This window comes from Dendropsophus ebraccatus, chromosome 6 (assembly GCF_027789765.1).
Source record: "Dendropsophus ebraccatus isolate aDenEbr1 chromosome 6, aDenEbr1.pat, whole genome shotgun sequence".
Classification (NCBI taxonomy): domain Eukaryota; kingdom Metazoa; phylum Chordata; class Amphibia; order Anura; family Hylidae; genus Dendropsophus; species Dendropsophus ebraccatus.
Window position 1 is genome coordinate 90,151,492 of NC_091459.1, and position 20,726 is coordinate 90,172,217.

Here is a 20,726-nt window from a genome sequence, read left to right on the forward strand (position 1 = left end):
ATTTATACTAATCTCCAGCCATTTTTTGAAAAAAATAAAGCGGTTATAATCTCCTTTGGGTCTATATAGTTCATCTACTACTATTTACCAGTTTATCTAGGTCCTTCTGGTCCATGCAGAGGTACACATACATACATTTTATATAATGCTGAGGAAAATGTGACTGTAGATGAACAACTGGTATCATTCAGAGGTAGGTGCCCATTCAGACAGTATATTCCAAGTAAGCCTGCAAACTATGGCATCAAAATATGTTCTCTGTGCGACAGCAAAATATCATACGCTGTAAATGCTCAGGTATACATAGGAAAAAAAAAACCTGGAGAAAGAAAAATCTAAGTATGCAAGTAGTTTTGGATTTGACACATGGGCTGAAAGGACGAAATGTTACATGTGACAATTTTTCACATCACACCAACTGGGGCAGATGTTGCTGAAAAGAAAAATGACCATGCTGGGTACTGTTAGAAAAAATAAGCCAGAACTGCTGCAAGGTATCCTCAGTAAGAGACGTTTATAGTTCTACGTTTTATTTTACAACAGTAGTTTCTTACGTTCCCAAAAACACAAACATGTCATTCTGATGAGCACAGTGCCCCATGATAATGCAATGAGTAACCGAGACGACAGAAAGCCAGTGGTTGTTTTTTACAACACTCTTGATGTGTTGGAGTACAATGCATTTGTGTTATGGCGTGAAATAGACGCACATTTTTTTTGCAAATGTGCAATATGAATGAATAATGCAATAAGGTCATGTAACATTTCTTGACACAAAAAATAAACGTTTTTGATTTCATTTTTAATTTGTTTATGAATAACCATGTTCATGCACAGTATAATAATGGAAAAGAAATTCAAATAAAAAAATTAAATCCAGACTTTAATAGGGCTGGTAAAAAATGACCAGAACATTATATGTGTATAGGAGAACCGAACAGAACAGCAGGGTTAACTTACATTACGTGCTGTGGCGGTCACATAACACAGCGCTCGAAGAGGACACGCTGCACATGGACCTCTCCAGACTTGTTCTCTTGATCAGTCACAGCCTGAACACTTAGACCCCGACTGATGGAAACTTTTGACATGTCTCTGTAACATGTCAAAAGAGTTTTTTTCAATAATGGGTACTCTTTAACTTGACAAGCTGTACAATTTTAACTATACTAGTTAAGATGGGAATATCCCTTTAACTTTTACTTTTCTATTCTATATTTCTATATATGTATTTAAAAGTCATCCTAATAGTGAAGTATGGCACTGTATACCTGTAGACGAGATGTATTAAAAGTTTTTGTGTATGATTGTCACAAACTTTTAACCAATCTTTTTTTTGCTGAAAAATTTGCAACTTTTCCTAAAATTTTCCCTAGCTTTCCCTAAATTTTGGAGCTTTGCACAAATATTTGCAACTTTTTTTTCTTTTTACATTAGTTTAGGAAAAAACATCGCTAAATTTTCCTTACAGTGTCTGTATGTCTAAACTACCTGGAAAATTATTTTGAAGTGTATAGCACCTCCAATGGAAGACTGGAAACAGAGTCTGAGCCCCATAAGATTTGCTGTTAAGACCTTTCTTTCTCTACTTCAGCTTTCCAGAAAGCAAACAGTGTTAGCAATGTTAGGGGTGGGTGGAAGTATGATCTCCATATGGGAGTGTGCTCCTCAACAAAAGCCCTTTACAGTCTTCTGGGACTCTGACTTCTTTTAAAGGAAACTATAAGCAGGTTGAAACTAATATCTCCATATGGCACACACGGTGCGGAGCTCGCTTTGCTGGTATTCATTAGGAGGGGCAAACTGGCCAAGGTTAGAATTGTGCAGTGGAGGGGTAGTTCTGCCCCACGTGCACTAAAATTGTTTATTAGCATATGGATGAAACTCCTAATATCACAGAAATGATGGTAAGTATGAAACTTACCTTCATCCTTACTATCCCGTGTGCTATTGGGAGAAATTAGCAGGTTAGCTACTTCTAACATGCTGATAGTTTCCCTTAAAAGAAGCAATCCAGTAAAACATATTTTTGTTTAATAGAGAGCAGCATAGGCTATTATTAAAGAATAATATGCCTACTACTGCAGTCCTGGTCTCATAGAGATAACAGTAGCAGCATAAAAAATAGACCTGGGTGGGAAGGGTTTTTAGCTGACAGGAGAGATCTGATAGGTGATGATGTGACATTGTAGTTCACGCAAATTCAGCTGATCCAGGAAAAATGCTTCCTGATACATATAAAGCATACTGTACATCATTTTCTGGTGGTGATACTGGTAGTCATATGACCAAGCTGCAATGATTAAATGTATTGATACAGTGAAACTCAGATTCAACAGATTACATTAACCCCTTCCCTCCTGCGCCAATTTTTATTTTTTACGTTTTGATTTTTGCCTCCTTGTTTTCAAAGGGCTTAGCGCTAGCATAGCGCTTACATTTTTTTACCTTCATACTCACATAAGTCCTATGCAGTAAAATTTGAAAAAAAAGAGTGCAATTCTTTTGATTTTGGAGGGGTTTCGTGTTTAAGTTGTTAGCCCTATGGTACATCTATGGTCATCTATGTTTCTTAAGTTGGTACGATTACAATGATATGTAACTTGTATAACTTTTATTCTATTTGACAGCTTTTAAAAAATGAAAACCTTTAAACAAAACTAAATGTGTTTAAAATTGCTCTATTACCATACTTATAACCCTGATATTTTTTGGTCTACAAGGCTGTGTCATTTTTTTTTTTTTTGCGCCATAATCTGTTCTTTTGTACTTGTGTACATGCAACTTTTTGATCACTTTTTATTACAGTTTTTATGGATTTGATGTGATCAAAAATGCACAATTTTGCACTTTGGAATTTGTTGCGCTTACGTTTACCGTGTGAAATCAGGAATGTGATAACTTTGTAGTTCGAGCGATTATGCATGCGGCAATACCAACTTTGTTTATTTATTTATTTTTATTTTTAAAATTGGAAAAGGGGGGGGGGATTCAGACTTTTATAAAGAGGAGGGGATTTCTTATTGATAAAAAAAACAAACATATTTTTTAAAATAATTTAACTTTTAGTCCCCTTGGTGGGACTTTTATTATTACTGCTCTGATCTCTCATAGAGATCAGAGCAGTATATATAATACAGCACTGATTAGATCAGTGCTATATTACTCTGGATTTTTCAGATTCCGACTCTGAGGCCCAGCCAGGAAAGGTGAAGGGATCTCCCCTCCTCGCCTCCGTAAAAAACACAGATCTCATTGATTTCTATTGGGGAAACTGTTCCATGCTTGCGTTCCGAGTTATGACATGTTTTTAAATGGAACAGATCGGAGATCTATGAAAACACTGAACATATAAATATTGCAATACAAAGCAATGGGCTATGGATCCATACACAAGGACAACTTCATGGAACGTGTGAATGCAGCCTTAGCTTTACTGTGTAGTCCTCCTACATCTAGGGTCCCCAGATCACATATATTGATTCACATATGGAAAGATACAGTTATGTCCAACAGACATTAAAACAAAGGATAATGTTAGGCTGTCTGGAAAAATATATTTATTGGTCATGACAGTTTTTGCTGAATTGTTATGCTTAGTCACAATGACGATAACCTTACATGTAAGTAAATCAAGAAAATGGATAAAACTCCAGATAAATGTACACAGTAAAAAGTAGACACAACATGAAAATGGAGACATGCAGTACATATTTATGTTACTCTAACACGTCATAAATGTATCTCGACTGCATTATTTTATTACCCTTATCGCTCTCCCAGCATTCAATCTCAATGTGTTAAGAATGGATTTAAAAGCATGCCCTGTAGTTTGCACAGTTTTATTCTTCTCTAAACAGAGCACAGAGTATAGAATTTCAGCACATACTTAATTATATCAACTAATTATATAACATCTGCATATAGGTCATATGGCTAGAGAAACAGACATGCCACTTTAAAATGTCCATTTTAAACACCCAGCAACTGCATACCGCAGCTCATGGTTGCCATTAAGCCAAGCACCTGGGCTTGTGTGATTATGGATTATATTCCCTACTGACCTACAGTCCTGTACAGTGTTACTGATCCAGTTTTAAAACATTCAGTATGAGATCTGACATAGAACAATGCTCTGCTTGTACTTTGATTCGACATTTTATTATAGTAGCATAAAATAGAAATGCAGAAGGTGGACAAGGGCGGAGGTATAATATAAACCTGTAAGTATTTATTTACTGTCGCAGCTATGAGGATGACACTGTCAGGGGAAATATAATGTCTTTACTTTGACTTTTGTTGCTGGCTAAACAAATAAGGCTTATTTATTCAGGAAAAATGCCCCATTGTCTGCCATATTCTCTTTAATAAACTCAACAGTCCCATTTTAACCATTGCATTATTCAATTAAAATACTCCAATAGGAGTGCAGCAGAAATTTATGTTTGAATCTTGATGCTCTAATATATAATCCTATCATTAATTGCTGAGGCAGGAGCTGAATAACCCCAGCAAATAGCTATTCAATTGAATACTATTCGCTCAACACTAGTAGCACACACACATAGAACAGACCCTGAACTAAGCCAGGGTCTGGCTCTGCCAGGATCCATGTCTGGGACAGTCGAGTCATGGTGTGTTAGTAAGTCGGTCAGAGACTATGGAAACCCTAGAGACTTTTACTTCTAAGAGTACTACTAAATGCACTATGCTGTGTTAGACCCCAAAAGGAGGAAACTTGAGAGATCACCCCTCCCCACACTGTGAACCTCTCGAAAGGGCTCTATCCTAGGACAGAGGAACTGACCCAGATAGAGCAAAGCTACTGTAACGAAGGTCTACATACTCTATGTCGCACTGCGGGTGACACCAGATAATTTTGGACACTTAGCTACTGTCAGGTAACCAAGACTGGGGCTTGTGTCACCCTGATAGGACAGGTACCCCGACACTGCAGGGCAGAAGATGGTTAGTGAAACACGGGCACAAGTATTCTTCTCACACGTATTCTTCTCTCAAGTATCTCTCTCTTAAGTTTTGGCAGAGCACACTACAACCCTGGTTTGGAGTTCTCATGAGAAACTCTCCTCTTCTCTTCACTGCTCAACACTAAGCTACCCAAGCACTGCTATTCTACCTCAGCACTTAAAGTATCTCCCAGCACAGATCCAGTGTACCCAAGTCTGTACCTAACATAAGTTATCGATTGCCAAGCTATCCTGTATCACAAGAGACTGTTAGTAAAGCCATTTTATTTATTTCACTGGGACTCAGTTATCATTTCCCCAGCGCCAGTGGGTGGCGGTACCAACAGTCCAGATGGGTCATCACCCCACTCTGGACCACCGTGATATGAGCCCAAGTGACCCATCACAGCCTGGCAGATCACCGACCATTGAGGAACAGTACAGCAAGCCCCAATCTTAAAACAGGTATACCACCCAACCTGTGTGCTGAACTAGCACTGGCGTCACAACATTACCATCACTGGCTGAGCTGTACCATACTACCAACCACTGCAGAAGTAGCATTGCCTGTAGCAACCCAGCAAGTGACCGGTAGCTACAGTAATGGCTCCCTCTTGCAGGTCGCCTATAGTACAAGAAATGGCAAGAAATCCTCAGGATTTACATGAGATTTATTATAGTCAACACTTTAGATGGTAACATACTGTACGTGTAAGCTGAATAAGGCTGTATCTATGGCTGGTGTATAAACTGATGACTTCCTTTTTATTTTTAGTCTTTTTTCTTATTCTTTCTCTTCTCCTCCCAAGCCACAAATTTACTGATAATCTATATTATATCTATATTGCGCTGGAATTACCAAAATTCCTTAATGTTTACTTTTCCATGCCCTTAAAGGCTTCATATACGGTTTTGTAGTAGAGATCCCAGAACCTTAGAGCCGTCTACAACCATCAAAGAATATAACCAGCAGAAACTTGCCAGAGAATGACGACAACAGCCACGATCAGCGCTAAATCCCACCAATGAGACCTCCACCCGGTATTAAACAAAGACAAGTATTATTATGTGTTATTTATTACAATTATACTGTTATATTATTATATACATATTGAACTTCATTGTGAAATTAACTACTCACTGTTAGGGCCTCCATCATGTTTGATGGGATTCTCAATCCCTGAATTCCTGATCACTGTTAAGAAAGGAAAATACAGATGGTAAATACATTTCCCAGTTACATAACTTTAATATCCATTTAGAAAAATAAAGTTTATCTAATACTAGAAAATGTACCCGGCGCTGCACGGGTATAAAGTGTCAGTGTTTTAATTAGATTTGTTCTAAGGTGCCCAGGAGTGTCATGACCGCGGCGGCGTCCCGTGCTCCGGGCCGCCGCCACGACGTCTCTCTGCCCCATGCAGCCGCCGGGGTCCATGTGCAGGGACCCGGCGCTGCTACCTGTTCGGCCCCGAGGGGCGCCTTACCTCGCCCCGCTCCTGCCTCTGTCTGTGCCGGCCGGCGCGCGCATCCCCGCCTCCTAGGGCGCACGCGCACCGTCTGTCTCAGATTTAAAGGGCCAGTCCGCCCCTAACTGGAAGTTGCACTAATCACTCCCTATAAATCCCAGCATGCCCTGTCCCTCGTGTTGGAGCCTCTACATGCTTCCCATAGCGTTTGGCCCAGCTCCCTGTTGTTCCTGACCTCAGTCCTTGTTCCCAGTTCCTGTCTGCTGTCCCGGTCCCTGGCTCCTGTCCATTGCTTTACCCATTGTTTCCTGAGTACTGTCTGCCAACTGCGATTACGCCTAGAGACCTCTGCCTGCACTATCTCCTGCCTACTGTTCCTGCCAGGCCCCGCCTGTGGTCACTAGCAACCAAGCCAGAGGTAGTGACCTGGGGGTCGCCTGCCGCAGCGAGTCCTTCCCGCCTTGCGGCGGGCTCTGGTGAAAACCAGCGGCCCCTTAGACTCCGTTCCCTGGTGAGGTTAGTGCCATCACTAGTGACGGTTCAGTGGATGCACGACTCCAGGCGTTACAAGGAGGCCAATCTAAAGGTATTGTTTCATCTGAGTTAATCATTGGAATTAGTGTAGACCTGTAGTGCATAGTTGGAGGGAGTTCTGTATACCTACAGTGTATAGTTTTTAGGGGTCCCGCATATCTGTAGTCCATAGTTGTGGGGTGGGGGGCTGTAAACCTACAGTGTATAGTTGGGGGGTCCTGTATACCTGTAGTGTGTAGTTGGGGGGGGGGCTGTATACCTGTAGTGTATAGTTGAGGGAGGTCCTGTATACCAGTAGTGTATAGTTTGGGGGAGCTGTATACCTGTAGTATATAGCTGGTGCTGTATACCTGTAATGTATAGTTGGTGGAGGTCCTGTATACGTGTAGTTTATAGTTTGAGGGTCCTGGATACCTCTAGTGTATAGTTGGTGGAGGTCTTGTATACCCGTAGTATATAGTTCGGGGGTCCTGTATACCTGTAGTGTATCGTTTTACGATCCTGTACACCTATAGTATATAGTTGGTGGAGGTCCTGTATACCTGTAGTGTAAAATTTGGGGGTCCATACTTGTAGTATAGAGTTGGTGAAGGTGCTGTATACCAGTAGTATAGAGTTGGTAAAGGTCCTGTATACCTATAGTATATAGTCTTGGGGTCCTGTATACCTGTAGTGTATAGTTTGGGGTCCTATATACCTGTAGTATATAGTTAGTGGAGTTCCTGTATACCTGTAGTGTATAGTTTTGGGGTCCTGTATACCTGTAGCGTATAGTTCGGAGTCCTGTATACCTGTAGTATAGAGTTGGTGGGGTTGCTGTATACCTGTACTATAGAGTTGTTGGAGGTTCTGTATACCTATAGTGTATAATTTGGGGTTCCTTTAAACCTGTAGTGTATAGCTTGGGGTCCTTTATACCTGTAGTATATAGTTGGTGGAGTTCCTGTATACCTGTTGTGTAAAGTTTGGGGGTCCTGTATACCTGTAGTGTATAGTTTGGGTTCCTGTATACCTGTAGTATAGAGTTGGTGGAGGTCCTGTATACATGTAGTGTATACTTTTGGGTTCCTGTAAACCTGTAGTGTATAGTTTGGGGTCCTGTATACTTGTAGTATATAGTTAGTGGAGGTCCTGTCTTTTCAAAGGGGGGTATGACAGTATTAGTCAGGTCTGGTATAGCGGTGTTATCCAGCCACAGTATGGCAGTATTGGTCAGGTCTGGTATGGCAGTGTTATCCAGTCACAGTGTGTCGGTATTTGTCAAGTCTGGTATGGCGGTGTTATCCAGTCACAGTATGGCGGTATTTGTCAAGCCTGATATGGCGGTGTTATCCAGTCCAAGTGTGTCGGTCTTGGTCAGGTCTGGTGTAGCGGTGTTATCCAGTCACAGTATGGCAGTATTGGTCAGGTCTGGTATAGGGGTGTTATCCAGTCACAGTATGGTGTTATTGATCAGGTCTGGTATGGCAGTGTTATCCAGTCACATTATGATGGTATTGGTCAGGTCTGGTGTGGCGGTGTTCTCCAGTCACAAAGTAGCGGTACTGGTCAGGTCTGGTATGGTGGTGTTCTCCAGTCACAATGTAGCGGTACTGGTCAGGTCTGGTATGGCAGTGTTCTCCAGTTACAGTGTGGCATTATTAGTCAGGTGTGGTGTGGCGGTGTTCTCCAGTCACATTGTGGCGGTATTGGTCAGGTCTGGTATAGTGGTGTTATCCAGTCACAGTATGGTGGTATTGGTCAGGTCTAGTATGGCAGTGTTATCCAGTCACAATATGGTGGTATTGGTCAGGTCTGGTATGACAGTGTTATCCAGTCACAGTAAGGCAGTATTGGTCAGGTCTGGTTTGGCCGTGTTAAATGTGACGTCTGGAGCTATTACCTACCAATCTACCAATCCTGATGCCAATTGGTGAGTGAAGATGGGGTATCTTCAGGTTTAGTGCTTAGGGCAGCAGCAGCTGGTAATACTTCCCTGTAAACATGTACTGTATAGATGGTGTAGGGGGTCCTGTATACATGTACTGTATAGATGGAGTAGGGGGTTCTACCAGTTATTTCTGTAGATCTGTTGTGAAGCAGCTGGCCCTATCAACCATTCAGATTCCAGCTCCCTATGAAAATGAAAGTAGTAATCCTATTGGTTGCTAAGGTTCATCTGTGTGTGCAGTGTGGAGATTTTACCATTCATTTCTATGGGGCGCCGCTCTTCCCCATCCCTCTCCCCTCCTGTACATCTGACAAGGACGGGACCTTCGCTCTAACCTTCCCGGGCACCAAATGTATCTGTGTGCCAAATTTGGGGTCAAACGGTTGAGGCGTTTAGAAGTCTATACGGGAAAGACAGACAGACAGACTTTAGTTTTTATGATATAGATGAAGCCATTACCTAATGACTCTGTGATCTCTTGTCCCAAGCACAATCTGAATATCGATAAAATCGCTAGTAATCTCTGCAGCTCCATCCTTTCCTTCAGACTGCAAACTACAGAGTAACTCCAGTACATCATGGACGCATAGAACCATTCACCTAGCATTGTGATGTCATAGAAACTTTTACATAGCATTGTGATGTCATGGAACAGAAGTGTCAAACTCAGGTGCTCCTGCTGTTTTTAAAACTACAATCCCCATCATGCCTGGACAGCCAAAGCTTCAACTTTGGCTGTCCAGGCATGATGGGACTGTTTGTTTTGCAACAGCTGGAGGGCCTGAGTTTGACATCCCTGTCATAAAACCTTTCACATAGTATTGTGATGTCATCAGTCATCTGAGCTGTACTGTGAAGTTGTGTCAGCAGTGATGTCCTAGTAAGGCTGCATTTACACACACAGATAACACAGGCCAACAAAAAACAACTTTTTTATGTTTCTTTGATGAAAATATGCAAATATTACTAATTTTGGGTCGAGAAACTCAAATATACCCACAGAATTGTTTAATTAGCTCTCCTTTTTTAGATACACGCCATGGAAGTATGTGCTGTAGGTAGCGAGAAGCATTCATTACAAGAGTATAAATTGCACACAAATGTCATGTTCAAACTTGAAATATTTCACGGAGAATGTTTAAAATAGCACAAAATAGCAAGAACACAATACATTAATTGAACACAACAGTTCAGACAAGACCTATTCACGAGAACGCTTTCTTTTTGCTTGTTTATTGAAGTGTACTTCTGGTACATCTCTGATTAATGTCCAACAGTAGTCTGCAAGCATGGAAGCATTCCACTTGCCCTGATATCTTCGTTCCATATTTAAAATATCTTGGTGGAATCACTCACCATGCTCATTGCTTACTGCACCACAATTGTCCGGGAAGAAATCCAGATGAGAGTCAAGAAAGTGTATTTTTAATGACATGTTGCAGCCTAATTTATGATACTTCGTAAGAAGGTTATTCACAATATCAACATAGTTATCAACTCGTCTGTTTCCCAAGAAGCCACGTACAACATCTCTGAAGGCTTGCCATGCCGCCTTCTCATTGCCTTGTAGGATCTCGTCAAAGTTTCCATCCCTAAGTAGGTCACGAATTTGAGGACCAATGAAGACACCTTCTTTCACTTTAGCATCACTGAGTTGTGGAAACTTCCCTCTGAGGTACTTAAAAGCATTTCCTTCTTGGTTCATTCCCTTAACAAAATTTTTCATAAGACTAAGTTTAATGTGTAGCGTCGGCAGAATGATTTTACTGCGTTCAACAAGTGGACAGTGTTGAACATTCTTAATTCCAGCAGACATTTTGTCCCTTGTAGGCCACACGTTTATATTGTAGTGAGAAGATCTAGCACGGCTGTCCCACTCACATAGCAAACAGCAATATTTTGTGTATCCCAACTGCATGCCTAATAGTATTGCAACCACTTTCAAGTCTGCACAGATCTGCCATTGGTGGTCACTGTATTTTATTGCGGCCAGAAGCAGTTTCATATTGTTGTATGTTTCTTTCATGCAAACAGCATGGCCTACAGGAACGGAAGGAAGAACATTTCCATTGTGCAATAGAACAGCTTTTAAACTATCCTTTGAACTGTCGATGAAAAGTCTCCAATCTAGTGGGTTGTACTGAACATTCATAGCGGACATTAAACCATCAACACTGATGCAGAACACGAGATTGTCTTACTTTTTAAAATAAACATGTAAATCTCTTTGTCGATGCCTATAGGCAGTCACTTTAACATTGTACTGTAGAAAGTTCCATTGTTTTAATCTTGAAGCCAGAAGCTCTGCCTTTTCTTTCGACAGGTCCAGGTCACGTATCAGATCATTGAGTTCACCCTGACAAAGCAAATGTGGTTCATTTGATGCATACTGTGGATCATAGTTAAGATCTTGTGATGAAATTCCGGGCGATTCTTCCTCCTGATCTGCTTCCAGTACATATTCCTTTGGAGGGCGAGGAACGGGAAGATCTTTCCCATGTGGGACTGATCTTATAGCCGAGGAGATGTTAGGGTACTCAATATTCCCCTTCTTTTTTCTTGACATGCCATGCTGAAGAGGAGCAACCATGCAGAAATAGCAGTTGTCTACATGATTTCTTTGCTCCCTCCAAATCATTGGCACACCAAACGCATAGAACGTCCTTTATTCTTCAACCATGCAACCAGATTTACTGAACAACTATTGCAGCAAATGTGTGGAGCCCAGGGCTTCTCCTGATCACCAACCATTACACCAAAGTAATGATAGTAAGCAGTCTTCACAGGTGGAGTAATTGGTCTTCTCTGGTTGGCAAATGTCACATAACCACACACGTAACAGAAATTGTTAACAATATTTGCACATTTACAAGGCATTTTCAAAGTGTCAATTCTCACCACAAAATTACTGTTACAAGAGAAAGAGACTTCAATTAGTACAAACTATGCAGACACAATGAATAAAATGGATGACATTGGTTCAACAGGTCTGTAATCAGGTTTACCAATACACATTTGGTGAAAATTAAAAATTTCCCTGATAATTCCTGCATAATCATAAATGACCTGTATCTCAGAAACAAGAGCTAAAATGACTTTTAAGTAACACATTCGTTTTTAGGATGCTAAAATTATTACAAACCAGCTATTTTCATTTCAGAAACATTTTCACTGTTGCCCAGTGTAATTGACCAATTTATCTCACAGATTAATTTAGCCAAAGCCAGGAATGGATTTGAAAAGAGGAGACATCCCAGTCTTTCCTTTATGACCTGTTCTCTGTTTACTGTCTGTTCCTGGTTTTAGCTTCAAAAAAATCTGTCAGATTAATTGGTCAGATACAGTACCTGTGTGTGTAAATGCCGACTAACATGGAGTGAAGGATGAGCAATGTATGTAGGGAGGAGATTGTTTTCCATCTGCTGAGCAGTATGATGTTTTGTTTTTGTTTTTTTAATATCGCTTTTTTCTAAGTACTAAATCCACCATATGCAATTTTACTAACACTTCAACATAATATCAAACAGTCATATTAAGGTCATGTTCTCTGTTTGACCAATTATACTTCATAATGACATGTAATGCTGTTTTTTAAAATTATCTATAGAGTTATGTAATGGATTATATTCCCAGCAAAGCAAGTGAATACAGGCATACTGGTGTAATGAGGCACTACAAGTCCCAGCCTTTCCTAGAAATAAATGTACTGTATATACACTGCACCAGTAATATACAACAAGCCTAGGCACAGGTGAAATGTTACAGTTGTTTCCCAGTATTGTTCTTATTGATGGACTCTTTATTTCCTTTTAGCAGCTGCACCTAACATTGTAGCTAATACCAGTGAAATGAATGAGGGAAGCCGCATTACCAGGTACAGCCACCACCCATTGTATGGCACTGTGTCTGGTAGAAGAAGAAGAAAAAAATCCTAGATGGTCCCTTTAATTAATACATTATGGAAGTACTACAAGTCCCAGAATAGCCTACCCGCGGAGATACTACAAGTCCCAAGATATCATGTAAATCAATACAATGTGTTTTGTAGTACCTCAATGTTGTTGTTTTCATTACTACACATAACACTGCTCTGGTCTCTGAGTCTCCAGTAGGTAATGGACATTCATACTGAATAAACTCTACTAATTAAAGATTATATGTAGTATTTTTTTTAAATCACTTTCATAACAATAAGACATGGTGAAAGCCAGGGCCGGCCTTAGCATCGATGGCACCCTGAGCGAAGTTGGTTTCAGTGTAGTCCTCATATACCAGGTGGCCCCCTCTGAGTCATTGCCTATAGTAATGCTCCCTTTGTGAAGTCCCCACCTCTTTCTCAAGTTTCCTACAGTAACTAGCCCTTCCTTTGTGCAGTGCCCTTTGTGAGGTCCCCTATAGTACCCCCCGTGCAGTCCCAATATAATATGTAAAATCCCCTACTGCTGGTGCAGGTGTCTTGTGCAGCTGGTGGACTCTAGTGTTTTGGGGGAAACTTATTATGGTGGCCAGGAGTGGTAATATCCACCCCAGGGCACATGGGCACTGGACCTTTAGTAGTAGAATTAAGAGAATCGCTCATCTAATGATGTGAAGCACTTTGTTTGATCAGCGCTCAACTTATCATGCCACCAGCCTTTCAACGCTCCTCCGCTCCCTGCCGCTCCACCCCTGTTGCCAGGGAAATGCAGAATCCAATCCTGGGAAACTGCAGCAGGAGTAGCAGGGAGCAGAGCAGCACTCAAGGGTCGGCTGCATGATGAGCGTTTAGATGAGCGATTCACTCAAACAATTGGGAGGTGGTCATGAGGGTGCAAGTGCGACAACAAAGGTGACAGTCGTCGCACCTGCACAAAGGAGTCCAGCTTGAACAGTGCTTAGCTTTACTGAAAATACTCCTCTGCAATAGAAAAATATAAGAACAGTTCTGGTACAATTGCTACTGCAGAAACACTTTGGCTTTAAGAATTTCAGGGGTAGACTTGCACAGATAGTGATAGGATAAAGAGTGAAGAGTGATGTAGGGGCTGGGTACGAGCTCTCGCCTAATTAGTACAGTACTCTGCCGGCATGTGTGTGAAAAAATATACTTGAACTTCTTATACTCCTGTTTAGATAAGTCACTTTTATTTGACCGCCTTCGGCCTCCCAGTATCGATGACAGCCCTGAGAGGTAGTAAGAGTCCTAGGTCTTTGTCTCTAGGTGTAGCTCTCATTGAAGCCTAACCCCAAGTGGACAAGCGTCTGTCAGTAAAGTACGTCGGCTTAGTCCTACTTTGCTTTACTGGAGATCAGTCCCTCTGCCTTTTCCTAACTGTGAAGATCCATGGCATTGGCAATGATGTCTCTCCTATGATTTGATTACCTCACCTCTTGGGTTTACCACTGTATCTTAGCTACTCTAGTTACTTGCTCCTAGCAAAGAAAAGAGGTGTATTCCCTGATCAGGGCACTGGCTTAAGCCAGGCCTGCTTAGTCACCGCAGCAGGGATCTGTGTCTTTCTCCTGCCCACTCTCTAGAAGAACTAACAAGGAAAACGTTGTTACAAGGGTATCATCCCTTTTAGAGTGATTTTGGTACCGTCCCTTCAAGAGCAACTTTGGTACTGACCCTTCAGGAGCAACTTTGGTACCATCCCTTTAAGAGGTAATTTGGCTTTGACCTTTTAAGAGCTAATTTGGCCCCAGCCCTTTAAGAGCGACTTTAATACAGTCCCTTACAGAGCAACTTTGGTACTGTCGCTTTAAAGCAACTTTGGTATTGTCCCTTTTAGATCTATTTTGGCCCCGGTCCTTACAGGATGACTTTGATACTGTTTATTTCAGAGCAACTTTGGTACCACGCCTTTCAGAGCTACTTTAATACTGTCCCTTTCAGAGTGAATGTGGCCTGGGCCCTTTAAGAGTGACTCTGCTGCCGGCCCTTTTAGAGAGACTTTGGTGTTCTCCCTTTAAGAGTGACTTTGGTGCCGTCCCTTTAACAGTGACTTTATAGCCATCTCTTTAAGAGTTACTTTGGTGCCGGCCCTTTTTAGAGCGAATTATGTACTGGCCCTTTAAGAGCAACTTTGATACCGACTCCTTAAAAGAAACATCTACAGCAGCTTTATAATGGTAAAGAAAATTGCTCGGTTACCATGACAATCATGTGGAAATCTGTATGTATGTCAGTGAAACAAAATAGTTAAGGACCTTCCATCTTCTACATCTTTTGTTGGTCAATAGGGAACATGTGACTGTGTGGATTTTGTCGGGCATTGGCTGACAAGACCAGTTTTTATTGGCTGCTACATTTCATCTATTTGCATATGTGCTGTGATTGGATGTTAGTCCTCTGCCGTGTGGCTGTTTCTGTTGGCCCATTATTTCCTATGGGAAATTTGGGGTCTTTAAGGGTGCATTCACACGTACAGGATCTGCAGCAGATCTCCAGAAGATTTGATGGTGCAGATTTGAAGTAGCAGATTCAAAGCAAATCTGTAGCTTCAAATCTGCGCCATCAAATCTACTGCAGCTCTGCTACAGATCCTGTACAAATGAACGCACCCTCAGCGTAAATTTCTTTAAAACGTCAAATCAGATGAAAAACAAAAATACTTAGCACACCTCCCCCTGCGAGGGCTTTTAAACACAGTTTGAACAGAGTTTTTACATAAATCTATTCGGGCTGTATTAACCCATAGCTGCACCAGGACGTTACTGAACGTCCCGGTGCAGCTATGGAAGTTCTGAACTGCCGCGATCCCGGGTGTTGCATGTAGCCCGGGTTCGCAGCTATTAGCGGGCACGGTCCGATCGCCGTGCCCGCTAACTAAGTACTTAGGAGCAGCTGTCAAAGTTGACAGCTGCTTCTAAATACTTGCTCATCTCCATACCTGGTGGTCTAGTGGGGGATAGCCCCGATCCCCGCATCCATCCCGGGCCGGGGTCTGCGCCGTAATGGCGCTGATCCCGGCTTGGCATTCTATTGCTTTTGGCTGCAGCAGCCGCAAGCAATAGAACACTGATCTCATGGATTCATGCAGTATAACTATACTGCATGGATCTCTATGAGAGATCAGAGTGCATATACTAGAAGTCCCCCAGGGGGAATAACCTTAACCCCAGGGGGGCTTCTAGTATATGTGTAAAGTAAAAGAAAAATGTATTTTTAATAACACAAAGCCCCCTCCCCTAATAAAAGTGTGAATCACCCCCCTTTCCCCATTTTATAAATAAAAATAAATAAATAAATAAACAAACATGTTTGCTATTGCCCCGTGCATAATCGCCCGAACTATTAATTTATCACATTACTGATCTTACACGGTAAACGGCGTAAGCGTAAAAAAATTCCAAAGTGCAAAATTGCGCATTTTTGGTCGCATCAAATCCAGAATAATTGTAATAAAAAGCGATCAAAAAGTCGCATATGCGCAATCAAGGTACCGATAGAAAGAACACATCAAAAAATTACACCTTACACAGCCCCATAGACCAAAAGATAAAAGCGCTATAAGCATGGGAAAAGAGCGATTTTAAGGAACATATATTTTCTTTAAAAGGTTTTAATTTTTTACAAGCCATCAAATCAAATAAAAGTTATACATGTTACATATCTTTGTAATCGTAACAACTTAAGAAACATATATAACAAGTCAGTTTTACCCTAGGGCTAATGGAGTACAAACAACCCCCCCCCCCCCCCCCCCAAATAAAAAAAATAATCTTTTTTTTTTTTTTTTTTTTAAATTTCACCACACATATAATTTTTTCTGGTTTCCCAGCACATTTTAGGCAAACGAGAGAAAAACGAAAGCGCAAAAATGAAAACTGGCTGTGTCCCCTAAGGGTTAATTGAAAAAGAAAGCTGGAAGAAGAATACAGATTACAGTGCTTTTTTAAGTACAATAATAATAATAACAATTATTATTAGTATTATTATTATTTTTCGTTATTTAAATTTTTTTTCGTTCTTTGCAGTTGTTTTGATACAGTGAAAATTCAGAAAAACAAAGCGTACACAGGAGCAGATTTATGTACAGTACAGCTCATTTCATACGCTAAATGTCTAAGTATGTAAATTCATGCAGGCACGTAAAGTAAAACAATAACAGAATAGATGAGTAGATAATCCTTTGTTAGGTTCCTCTGCAGCACATGAAATCTGGCCAAACAAGGCCTCTGAGACACAGGACCTTGAAAACAGATACTGAGCAGAAGAAAATAGGTACAAGGCAATCTAACCTTAGTCCAAGATTAATTGGATTGATTATATAATGGCTAATCAGAACAAGACGGGAGGGTCCTTTGACATGAAATTTAATCAACAAGATGTTTATGTATGTATGTATGTATGTTCACGGGCAGGAGCAATGCAATCAGCAGAAAGTCAGGCCTGCAAAGTGTCATAAGGATCTGAGAACACAGGCCTGCAATAAAAATTCTCTGCATCTATTTCAGGAGTTTAGCAGATTTTGAACATGAAGGACTTCAAAACAAGATTTCCATTTTAATAAGGTCATGCTGCACTTATTTTGGAACAATGAAACTGAGAATTATTGCATCTCCCCCTGCTGTATGCCAAAAGGACTCTTCATTTTAAAACTACGATGGCTAATCTAAAGTGCTACAAGTATGGGAGTTCAGCAAGTTTTGCAAATGGCTTGAAATCTGAAGAGTTCTGCTTATGCATTTCCAAAGAGAGGTAAAATTACATCTGTACTAGGAAAGTACAGGACATATTTGAAATAAAATCAAATTGCATTAGCTAAAAGTTCACATCTCCTCCCTTTTCCTGCTTTTCCATGTCCCTGCTGATTTACATATTTCGCTTTAGTCTTAGATCATTTGGTTTGGTTTGGTTTTATGCATATGAATAAACATAAAGGTAAAAAGATACTATTGTATTATATGGCACTCCTATTTGAATTGAAATGGTTGAGTATTAAGTATCGGATGCTTTCACTGGGACAGACCGCTTAATTTAGGGCATATGTTAACTGCTCTAATAAACTTAATCAGCAACAACATAACCATTTAGGAAGCGGACCATGTATACCGCCCCTAGGATCCTTATACTGCTGATGGTGCTCAATCATCCAACAATGTCTATAGTGCACAATTTTCTAAAAGGTAGCATGAAGGTGAGGCACTCACCACTGCGTATTCTCTGTTATTTTTAGTTTTTGATGTTTGCCCTATTCTCTTTGTCTGCACAAAACTATATAAAACAAGTAATCTTGATCAATGCAAAGGACATCGTATTAACTACAGTATGTACTTGGTGCTAGGACCTGCGTGTCCTAATTGTAATTATTACTTTTCTGGAAGATGTTCTTTTTTATTTTTTCTTGATCACAATAAAAAATTTGTTTGGGAAAAAAAATAAAATAAAAAGCAGCAAACTGCTTATTCTCATGAATGCAGGTACATAGACCCAGGCGAGCGAATGGGCGACAGCCGGTTTCATGTGCACGCTCTCGGAGGGTGCAGGTGTGCGTGCAAAACAGGCTGTCGCCCGTTCACTCATCCGCGTCTATGTACCTGCATTTATGTGAAAAAAAAAAGTTTGCTGCTTTTTATTAAGAATACACAGTTGTGAGTGCCTCATCTTCATGCCAACTTTTGGAAAATATGTATTAATAAAGTTAACACTTGTAGACCTACTGTGTTGCCCCTCAAACTCCTCCTGGCTCCTGCCTTTTACACAGGTTATCAAGCAAATGAGCGTTATTAGAATTGACCTTGGTAAAAGTGGCAGTGATCAGCCATTTATTGCCATTGCCACACGTCAATGGGATGTGTGACCAACGTAGATTAGTTTAATGGGCCAATGATGGTTCTAATGATGCTCAGCTGCATGGTCCTTTGATTCTTGTGAAGATTCAGCAAATCAGCTGATCAGAGAGATTGGTGCTCATTGCTTGCCTCCCATTTAACCATGTTAAAGGGTCCTTACAGTGATAGTTTACACCCTTTGCCCGGCATGGCCGCCAATCATCCACATGTATTACTTGCCAAAATGCATGCAATGTGTCGCCCATTGTTTTTTGTTGGCAATAAACACTAAAGTATACATGATAAATTGTGGAGCATGTTTTGTTGAACGTGCATGCCGCAATAATTGACATGTTGATTATTCTGAGAAAATTCCTGGGGAATGCACAGCACAAGACCCCCTCAGATAGGACTAATTAACATTCATGACTCCAATTAAAAATGCAGCCCAAAGTGTCAAAATGTGTCAGGAATCAGAGGCTGGAATTTCTTCCATGTATTACACAGCATATTCCCCCCCCCCCCCCCTGGAAAATACACACATGCCCTCAAGATGTGTTATCCACCTTCCAAGCCTGGCTAAAAAGTTGCTACACCTTAAGACATCGGCATGTTTCTAATAATGGAACAGTCATAGATTTACAGCTGGATATAAAATAATCATCCTGTCCCAAAAACTCTGGAATTAAATAAACCTCCAAATATTTTTCCTTTTTTTATTCAGCAGAAAACTAATGAATGGTTTCTCCATTTACATGTCCTGAGAGCCCTATTACCGATTGGAAGAAAAGGAGACTCTCTCTATTCTTTTCTTCTTGTATTGACTGGGGAGACGGTGCCTATAGCAACTTTTCAGATCTCCTGTCATTGACAGAGAGCAGGAATGCTACTGGCTATTTTGGACTTCAAATAATCTGAGTGACCATTCCAGATTTCCATAGATAAAGCAGGGCCTTCCCCTTGTGTCTGTCATGATGAAGTGCTTGCTTTATTTCTTTGTCCGACACATGGCCGTAATTAGATGCTGTGGAAATTGATGGCTACAGCTCTGCTGACTCATTTGTTGTGCTTGCATTTTAAGAGGTGTCTACAATATACTGTATGCATTGCATCCAACAAACCCCCTACACTAACATTGCTCACCATGTGAAGGTTGCTAGTACACCGAACCTTTCAAAGTACAATCACTAGTTAACCCCTTGCCTCCGCAGCCTGTTTTGTCCTTAATGACCAGGCTCATTTTTCAAAATCTGACCTGTCTCACTTTATGCGCTTATAGCTCAGTGATGCTTTAACGTATGCTAGCGATTCTGAGATTGTTTTTTCGTCACATATGACACTTTATATTAGTAGCAAAATTTGGTCACTACTTTGTGTATTTTTTGTGAAAAACATCAAAATATCATGAAAAATATGAAAATTTAGCATTTTATGAACTTCTGAAATTCTCTGCTTCTAAAATATGAAGTCATAGCACATAAATTAGTTACTAAATCACATTATTAATATGTCCTCTTTATTCTGGCATAATTTGGGAAACAAATTTTACTTTTTTAGGGTGTTATGGGGCTTAGAAATTTATTAGCAAATTATCACATTTTGTGAAAATTTCCAAAACTGATTTTTTTTTAGGGACCAGTTCTTTTTTTAAATGGATTTAGAAGGCTTGTATACTGGAAACCCCCATAAGTGACCACATTTTGGAAACTAGACACCTTAAATAATTAATCTAGGGGTATAATGAGCATTTTAACCCTACAGGGGCTGGAGGAAAGTATTCACAATTAGGCCGTAAAAAAATCGAAAATTAAAATTTTCAAATAATATATACGTTTAGATTAAAGTTTGTCATTTTCAAAAGGAACATGAGAAAGAAAGCATGCCAAAATTTGTAACGTAGGTTCTCCTGAATACAACGGTACCCCAGATGTGGGCGTAAACCACTGTATGGGCACACAGCTGGGCTCAGAAGCAAAGGAGCGCCCATTAGCTTTTTTAATGCAGATTTTGCTGAAGAAGTTTCTGAGCGCCAGGTGCATTTGCAGAGCCCCTGTAGTGTCCGCAGAATAG